Genomic DNA, 10,050 nt, shown 5'->3' with positions numbered 1-10,050 from the left:
AAATACAGATTTTCACCCGTCAGACTGGCAAAAACATTAAATGATTTAAATTTGTCTGTGTCATATATGTCAAGAAGCAATTTTGAAGGACAATTGGGCCATAATTTTAAAAATTAAACTTATAGTTCTTTTTACTAAATAAGCCCACTTTCAGTTTTCTATTGCAGCGTGTTTTGTAACGGTGAAAATATCTGAGATATCCGAAATGTCCACCACTAAAAGAATGGTTAGGTAAATTATTGGGAAAGTTACTTATTTTACCTCAGTGTCCTCATCAATAAAATAGCTGGAATTCTCACCTCACGGATTTTTTTGGTGTGTGAGGATTTAGATACGACATTTAAAGTGTTCAGAATATTAACTATTATATAGTATGTACTCAATATTTGATAGCATTCATTAATGTTATGGAATATCATGCAATTAAAAAAAGAATTAAACAAATAAATATATGCCACTGATTCTTGATTTTTGTTCACTGAAAAAAGCAAGTGGGAGAAAAACATTAACGTGATATTTTAGTAAAAAACAAAACTTAAAAAGAGTATGAGTGTATAGGCATGTGAACAGGAAAATATCCGGACAGATAGCCTATAAACTGTTAATATTGATGCACACAGGGGAATGAGATGGGGTTAAAGCTGGGGGGCTTACACTTTTTACTCAATAAAATTTTGTATTTTGGCTTGTGGTTTTAAAAGAGCAATTTTAAAAATGTTTTTTTAAAATTTAACATAAAATTTTTAAAAAATGAATGAAATTCGTAATGCTCCAAATAATATAAGCCTACATTAAATTTAACAAATATGCACTTCAGGAACAAGCCAAAATGAAAAATATGTTCTGATACTAAAAATTTCACTTAAAAATATGTTAGACATAGCCCAAATATCATTTAGCCAATGTTTATTCATCTTTAAAAGGGAATACATATTTGGTTCTGATTTGTTTTGTATTTTCTCTACCCAAAGCTTAAAATTTTTAGAAATTCTATATCTCTAGGTCACTATAAGAGTGAAAAATGGAAGTCTAATCTGGAATGAGTGATGTAGTTGAAAGCTAAAACATAAATATAAATTCTGTAACCAAAATTCTTAGCAATATTCCTAACACTATCTTTACCATATGTTGTTGTGTGTGTCTGCTTGTGCTGACCTGACCAATTAAAAAAAAAGCGGGGTGGCGGGGGCTGGCCCTCTGGCGTAGTGTTAAGTTCACATACTCCACTTCAGCAACCTGGGGTTTGCAGGTTTGGATCCCAGGCCTGGACCTACACACTGCTGATCAAGCCATGCTGTGGCGGTATCCCACATACAAAAAATAGAGGAAGACTGGCACAGATGTTAGCTCAGCGACAATCTTCCTCACCACGTATAAAAAATACAGAAAGAAAAAAGATTGCTGTAGAATCCAAACAGCCCCTCCCATATAATGGAAAATGCCTCTTCAAGCCATCTGCTTCACGTGTGTTAAGACAATCATGGCTCCTGCCATGGTGATCAATTGGTTGTGTACATGATTCTGAACTGAAACAATAATAATATTCTATTTATTTGGAGAGAGCAATTGAAATATGGAGGATTTATGACCCAAACTTTGCCGACAAGAGTGCTTTCCCAGCATTTTGTAATTGGAAATTGTGGATCTCTCCTCTAGTTGCTAAGCTTTTAGTGTACAAATCAAACCGGAATCTGACCATGTCTCAATGTTTCACAACTTGCCCTGGTCTGGGTGGGATATAACGAAACCAATACGAAAAGACAAAGAGGAGGGGGGAGAGACAGGGACAGAGATTTCAGTGACATCTCAAGTTCCCAGTGTAATTATTTCAATGGGAATTTTTCCTATGTCTTTTCATCTGCTTTGTTAATGAGTCAATACATCTGTCTTTTTTCGTAAACAATTTTGAGCTATATTTCTCTTGCTTTCAGTCAAATGGTCCTGTAGTATATAGATATACACAACCATCAAATTTACATACAATTTCAAGACATTCTTCAGAATCCTTGAAACTCATCATGGAACCCAGAATTTGAACCACTGTCATAGAGTGATTATAGTGATTGTTTAGTTTTTTGTATCTGCTACATAATTTGTTTGCCCAATACAAGAAAGAACTAATGTGCCTGGTGTCTTCGAACCTCTCTCCAATCATGGGCTGCTGTTTTTATGTTTACCCTGGACTATGATGCCTGTCTGACACTGATTCTTTAGCACATATCCTTAGTTATGTTTTATACTAGAAACTAGAGTCTCTCAATGGATAGATAGAGAAAGAGTTAGACATAAACAGTGAGCTGAGGGAGGATAAAGTGTTGAGAGTAACACAACTCTTACTCTCTTAGAAAACAAATAGAGACTTGTATGACAATAGTTGCTTATTCCTTTGGTCAATGTACAAATGTACAAATGTACAATGTACAATCTATGGGGGGAAAAGACATTTAGGTTAGTTAATATTTTGCATGCTGTTTTCATAAGAAGTAATCACTAGTTTATTTGCCAGCCAAACTGTAGCTTTACTTAGCTTTACTTTTCAATGAATCACCAAAAAGAAACTTTGCCCAGCATTTGCAGTGTCTCAGGAAACTCTAGAAAAGAAAAAGACAAAATCTTACTGGTAGGAACTTTGTAAATTTCATTGACCTATGGATCCAAGGCATGCCACGGGAACAAGTGATGGAAAATATCTCTTTCATCATAATTTGACACAGACTTACATACAGCATTAAAATAATCACCTTTAATATACAACAAGAAACTATCTTTAATGCCTATTGCTATTTTAACAGTTAGCTTGGGAGAGGACACAGAAGAAAGAATTTATTAACTATAAGGTAATTCAAGATAATTTGCCCCTTCCTACATCCAGGTGAATGAGGAAGTCTAAAGTTTTTCTATGTGGCTACATATCTTATTTTCTTAGATTTCAACCTTAAGCTTCTATAACCATAATGCATAGCTACATTTCTCATGTACAAATTTTCATAGTTACACATTTTTAATTGTAAATTGGGAAAAGGCAATTAAAGTCCTGTTAGCAGGTGGAAATATATATCCTGAAGTTAATTTTTTTTTAATAATTGAATTGAATATACTCCATTGGGTAATTCCATCATTGTTACAGGATTCAATTTTCTCATAATAGAAAAAGGAAGTTGAACAACATACTCTTAAAATTCATTTTCAGCTCCAAAATATTGTGAAGCAAGTATTCAAGATATATAATTTAGCAGCACTGAAGAATGATTATTTCCAAGTTATTTAGAAAGAACACATATCAGTTAAACTTCTTTCAAAAGTATAATTGCTGTCAGTGCTTTTATCTTTCTATTATTTTCTTAATGTGATTCAAGAAGTTACTCCGACATAAATTTAGCAAGTGACCTTAAATTAACGGGGTAAGCAGAACATTTGTGGAATCAAATTCATAAATGAAATAGTTCTTCTTTCTCAAAATCTTGTGCCTATTTCCTTATTTCTCTCTTTGCTTCCTTAAATTTTGACGTAATTCACAGATTTATAAATATATATACGCATGCATACACACGTATATATACGCGTATATATATATATACATGAGTGTGTGAATGTAAGAAATAAAAATGTGCATATTGCCTTAAGTAAAGAAAAGCCTTATGCTTCTATTGCTATTTTCCATGGAGGAGACTTAAAAGAGAATTACCCCAACTGAAATGGGGTCAACTATATTCAGTTCAACCTGACTCACTGGTTCTGCTTGATTTTCTAATCCCTCTGGCCCATTTTCACATTTGATATAGCCCCCAAATAACAGCTTGAATTCCATCTATCTTAAAAGACTTTATATTTTCTTCTTTATCTTTCTCATATTTATATTTTAAAGATATATTGGATCATGATGCACCTATGTCTTGTCATTAGAATATTGAAGATGATGCCAGTGTTAGTGACGAACACTTTTGGCTGTAGGCAAAAGTCCAATCAACAGTGCCCAAAATTGATGCAGATTTAGTTTTTTCATGAAACAAGAAGTTTGGGGTCTGGTGGTCCAGAGTTGAGAAGTATCTTAGCGATGACAGCAGGCACCTAGGCTTCATGTTTTTTCTCTGTTATTCTTATCTGTGGCTGTCAACCTCATAGGCGTCATATCTGGGCTCCCCTCAAGAAAGTGGAAGTTGAAAAGGCCAAAGAGAGCATGGCAACTGAATACTTCTGTCTTAGTCTGTTCGGGATGCTATAACAAATTACTACAGACTGGGTGGCTTATAAACAACGGAAATTTGTTTCTCACAGTTCTGGAGGCCGAAAGTCTGAGATCAGGGTGCTAGGTTGGTGGGTTCTTTTTAAAGCCCTCTTGCAGGTTGCAGACTGTCAACTTCTTGTATATTCTCAAATGGTGGACATACGGTGAGCTGGCTGTCTGGTCGCTTCTTACATGAGCATCCTGCCCATTCATGAGGGCTCCACCCGCATGACTGAATTACCTCCCAAAAGCTCCACTTCCAAATGCCATCACATTGGGCACTAGATTTCAACATATGATTTTTGCCGGGACACAAACATTCATTCTATAACAATGTTCTTTTTGCAAATGTTTCCAGGAAGGCCCACCAGGTGATTCTTGCATCTGATTGGCGAAGATTCTTCGCCATGGCCACCCCTAGCTGCAAGAGTGTTAGAAAGATGAGCAGTTTTATCTGAGCATCTTCCCCTACCCCCAATAAACTGAGATTAATAAGAAAGACAATGAGAATGGATATTGAGTAGGCAATTACAAGCATATACCACAACATATTTTGCCAGTGCCAAAGTAATTAGAGCATCTTATTCTCAAAGAAGGATTCCAAATGCAAATTGGCTGGTCATGAATTACTGAAAGGGCAGATTCAGTCATCGATGATTGAGTTTTCATTTGTGGTTTAACTTTTCTTAAGGCACATAATGATGCTCTTCTCCACTGCTTCTTATAGGCTGTGGGACTTATGGTGAATAAAGAGGGCCGAATTTAAAAAGTGGCTATGAAATATGTACAATATGGAAACGGCTTTAATATATAAGACTTTTTGAAAAAGCTTGCCACTTTGAGCTGTGTTGTTTGCTTTCGTGATGGGAGCTGTAGAGTTTGTATACATTTTCCAAGATTTTGCTAGTGAGACTGGTATTTGTCCTCACAACAGCTTGGTGACTTATTAAGGTTATTAATCATACCTTACAGATAAGGAAACTGATGTTCAGAGAGATTAAGTGACTTGCCTGAGATGATGATCCTTACTGAACATATAAAAGTTGTAAAATTTCCTATGAATTAGTTTCAGAATTCCTTAAGGATTGAAGATTTTACTAGTAAAATTAAGAGCTCCTGTCTTAACTGAATAGAGAAGATGCGACAACACATCACGCACGTGAACAAAGATAGGAGTTATGCTTTAAGTGACACGGAGGATTGAGAGATATGCCATCACAAAATAGGAACAAATAACCATCACTGAGGTCTGTTGTTCCTCAATATCTCATGTCCTATTAAGAACAGCAAGTTGCTATGTGGATAAACTATAAACAATTTAATAAAGAATTCCAATAAAAGATTAAGGTAAAATCTTCCTGTTGTTTAAAGCTTGGTGGTTCATGCTAGATCTCCATTCCTCTTTCCATTAATAACCCTTGTGATTGGGAACTAATAAGAAAAATCATTGTAAGAAGCCAAAAAAGCCTCACATTTTTTGAGCCTTTATTACAAATCAGGATAGGAACCTAGCAAAATCCTTATTCTTATTCTTCATGACAACTCTGCATAGTAAGCATTGCTATTCCAATTTTAGAATAAGGAGGCTGAGAGTTGGGGGGTGAAGTCATTTGCCCCAGACAGAATTGGGATTCTACTGAAAATCTATCAGAGGTAACTCCAGCACTCTGAGCTCTTTATATTACACTTTTCAGCCTCCATATAATGTTACTTCTTTGCACAGATATTCAGCTATCATCATCATCATTATCATTATTTTTTCTACCTAGGCTCCTTTTGTGTTTTAAATCTCTGAGTAAACTGATACCATCTTGGCAACTTCTCCTTGTACATGCTCTTGTAGGAGATTATTTGTTTTGAGTTGTCCCTCCTAAATACGTCTATCCCTTTTTGCAAAGTTTTATCCCTGTTTGTTTCACATTGTCTTCTCTTTATGCGTTTCTTTCCCAAAGGCCATTGCTAGTATGAGAGAAATTAATTCTTCGAAATTCATTTACAGCACAGAGATGCTTGGCATTGCCTGGGATCAACTCCCTTCTCCCCTCCCCCACTGTTTGCTTACACTTATCACAATGCACTTTTTACAGAACTCCATGCTTATAGTTTTGCAATACAAAAACAGCTGTGTGAGGCAAGGGTCATTTAGTTGGAAGAAATAGAAATCACTCATCTAAGTTCAAGTTCATTAGGGTGAGCATATCTTTATTTTGAATTCAAATAGAGAAGACAAATTTTAGCCAGCGTGAATATGAGCTTAATTGGAGATAGAGAGGGAAAATCAGGAGCTGAGACACCTTTTGAAGGCTGCCTGGCCTTTTTTCTCTCCTCATGTCCCAGGCTCTCGCTTCCTCTTCCCCTCTGTGGTCAATTCTCTCTGTGAATGCCCGACCGAAGAGCTTTGCCTGCCCACATCTACATCAGAGATCTCCAACATATCCCCTTCAGGTTATGTTTTCTGAATCTTGTCATTGAAATCCTTGGAATGTAGGAAATAAGAGGATGTACTGTTTTCCCCTGGATCAGCTTTCCCCTCCTGGCATAATCAGCTATGGTCACCGGGAAGGGAGTGCAAATGGAGTCCCATTAGTGGGAGCTGTTGCTAAGGAGTCATTTCAAAGCAGGGGTGTGGTTTTGGCAAGCACCCCAAAATTTACTTTGAATACTTAAACCAGAGTAGCAATAAAAGAGAAAATGTCTAGCAAGCGAAGCAGGGCAGTACGGTTCATCCACATTCTTCATAATAGCAAGAGTCAACTATTGTATGCTGCTTACCATTCACCGGTGCTTTCCGTATGACATTCCTCACCACAATCCTGTGAGGGACATATTGCAATTATTGACATTTTACAGGGAAGGAGGCTGAAGGAAATTTCCCATTATCTCCATTTTACAGAGAAGGTAATTTTATATAGAAGGAAAGTAAGAGAAATATATTGCTTAGAGAAACTAAATTATTTACCCAGACTGGCATGTAGAAAAACAGGGATTTGAACCTGGGCAGTTTGGACCCTGAGTCCACACACATGATCTTCATACTACATCATCTTCTGTAACTGTTTTTAAAGAAAGTCATTCTCTCTTACTAATGTTGCCACTTATTCTCTCCAGAAAAGTGAATCTTACCCTCTCTTACCTTCTGCTGACTCAGCTATAAAATGGAAACAGGAAACTCAGGCTCGCCAGACGATAAACCTTGTTGACTTTAATCCATCTTAAATCTTTTGCATTTTAGTGTTTGCTCTTTGTACGTAGATGTTCAAATGTGGGGAAGTAAAACCAGGCAGAAACACAGAAGGTCTTGTTAATAGCAAGCAAAATTTGTGCAACTATATTTTCAGAGAGCTGAGGTTGACGGTGACTGAAAGCCACTCGAGTCTGATGGCTCTTTGCTGGTCTATGTGATACACGGTGGTGGTTTCTCTCCTGTTACTCTCAGACAAATGTTCAAACCACTAAAACCACTTATGAAATTGGCACTTGTAATAGGAAAAGTCAGTTCCTTATCTTGGGAATCCGCTACCATGGAGAAAAACAACCTCAGAAAAAAGGCCTGAGAAGTCCACTGAAAAGTCCAAAAGGGAAAAAATAACCCACAAACATTCTCTATTTCAGCATCATCTCTTCTCAAGGGACTTCCATTTTAAGTGTAAAATGGTATAAATTAGTACAATAGAGTTGAACTATAAGGAGAAAAACCCCTCCCCCTCTCTCTTTTCCCTTTGACGTTCTCTCTGTATTTCAGAAAATTATGATTTTCAAGTTAACTACTGCATCTTTAGAACATTGATTTAGGATATCTTACCTTAAAATGACTTATAAAACTAAAAATTAAGATAAATGAAGTTTGTTATTTTCCTTTAGCCTGGTTTTGTTAAGGAAATATCTGATAGGAGCATACTTTTGTAGTTAGAACTCTACTGATTGTAGTTTAATATAATTAAATTTGGAATCACATAGTCATAGAGTTGACATAAGGAAATAATTTCACCATTATTCACTCAATATTTATCTATGGACTGTATGATTCTCATTCTGTGCTTGAAATTCATTAGTTTTAGTTGAGGAAATGTAAAGTGATGCATATAAGTTACACGATGGCTTTTCATAATGAAATCTCCGTAATGCAAAATCAATAGTGTGCAGTTACGGACGTCTACAATGACTTTTAAGAGTGCTAACTATGTTAAAACAAAAACAAATATATTTAAAGATATTCAGGGCCAGGCCTGGTGGTCTAGTGGTTAAGTTCAGCATGCTCCACTTTGGCAGCCTGAGTTTGGTTTGTAGTCACGGACCTACATCTCTGTGTTAGAGGCCATGTTGTTCTGGTGGCCCACGTACTAAAAAATAGAGGAAGATTGGCACACATGTTAGCTCAGGGTGAATCTTCCTCAGCAAAAAAAAAAAAAAAAAAGAAAGAAGAAAAAAATCAACCATTTATGTACTCCCATTATAGGCTATCTCTTTTCTACTTTAAAAGCTTTTCATTTTTAATTGTGAAAACTGAAATTTTAGTGGGTCACTCAATACGATACAAATGTACCTTTTAATTTTTTGAAGGTTATCTCTAGGGCATGATTCTGAATCATTTAGCTGAGCTTAGAAAAACGGTATGCCTGTGCAAAACATTCAAAGACCACTTATTTGAACTTTCTTGAACTATTTTATTTCTGGCACTATTTAGTTATTGTTTTGTTCCTTTTACGAATGGAAACAATTTTTGTCAAGAGAGACATAATGTGCAAAGTGAATCTTTATAAATTTAATTACAGCAGGAAGATCTGAAGATATTTAGAAAATATGCAAGGACTTTCTTCAAAATTTGATTTTACAAAGCTTTGTAAACAAGGTGAAACATTAGTTTTACCATATTTTACTATTTAATATATACAGCAGGAAATAAGGTAAGATGAAAAATAGGAAGAGTATTACGAAACTCCACTTAGAGTATCATAAAAATTTGCATATAGTAATTACTTTGATTTAGCTTCTTTTGTAAATTCTGTATAGATTCTACTAGGAAGCAAGGGAAACATTTTTTTAAAAAAGCACTTACCTACTCTGAGAATATACTTCAAAGAAATTTTAAAATTGTATATATTAAAACATACTTCTGGTAATGAAAGTAAATCATTTTATTTTAGAAAATACAGGTATGTAAAAAGTTTAAAATAGCTTTAGGTATTATAGTTCATATTATCTTTTTCTTTGCATATACAATACAATATTATGATGGATACACACATATATACACATCCAGATATATAGACAGATATATACATACACACTTACATATATCTTTTGCATTTTCATTAACATTATAAAGGAAACCCATTTCTGTCTTTAAATATTTTTGAGAAAAAAATATATTTACCACTAAATAGAAAACTTAGTGTTCAACTGCAATTTTCTACATTATGAATTCTGCTATTTCTATTGCATTTTACTTTCTAATTCTGATATTGTTATCGAATTATTTTTGTGTGTGAGGAGGATTGGCCTTGAGCTAACCTTTGTCACCAGTCTTTCTCTTCTTTTTGCTTGAGGAAGATTGTCCCTGAGCTAACATCTGTGCCAATCTTCCTCTATTTTGCATATGGGATGCCACCATAGTATGGCTTGATGAGCAGTTCGTAGGTCTGCCCCTGGGATCCGAACCAACAAACTCTGGGCTGCTGAAGTGGAACATGCAAACTTAACCACTACACCACTGGGCCAGCCCCTATTATTGACTTTTTCGTAGCTTCATACACTTTAATTTTCACCTATTTTCTTTCTATGTCTCCCTCCTCCTCAGAAAGCTAACTTTTTAATTTTATACTATA

Source organism: Equus przewalskii, chromosome 22, assembly GCF_037783145.1.
Source record: "Equus przewalskii isolate Varuska chromosome 22, EquPr2, whole genome shotgun sequence".
In the NCBI taxonomy this organism is placed as follows: domain Eukaryota; kingdom Metazoa; phylum Chordata; class Mammalia; order Perissodactyla; family Equidae; genus Equus; species Equus przewalskii.
The sequence above is the reverse complement of the archived record's forward strand: the minus strand, read 5'-3'. Positions refer to the sequence as shown.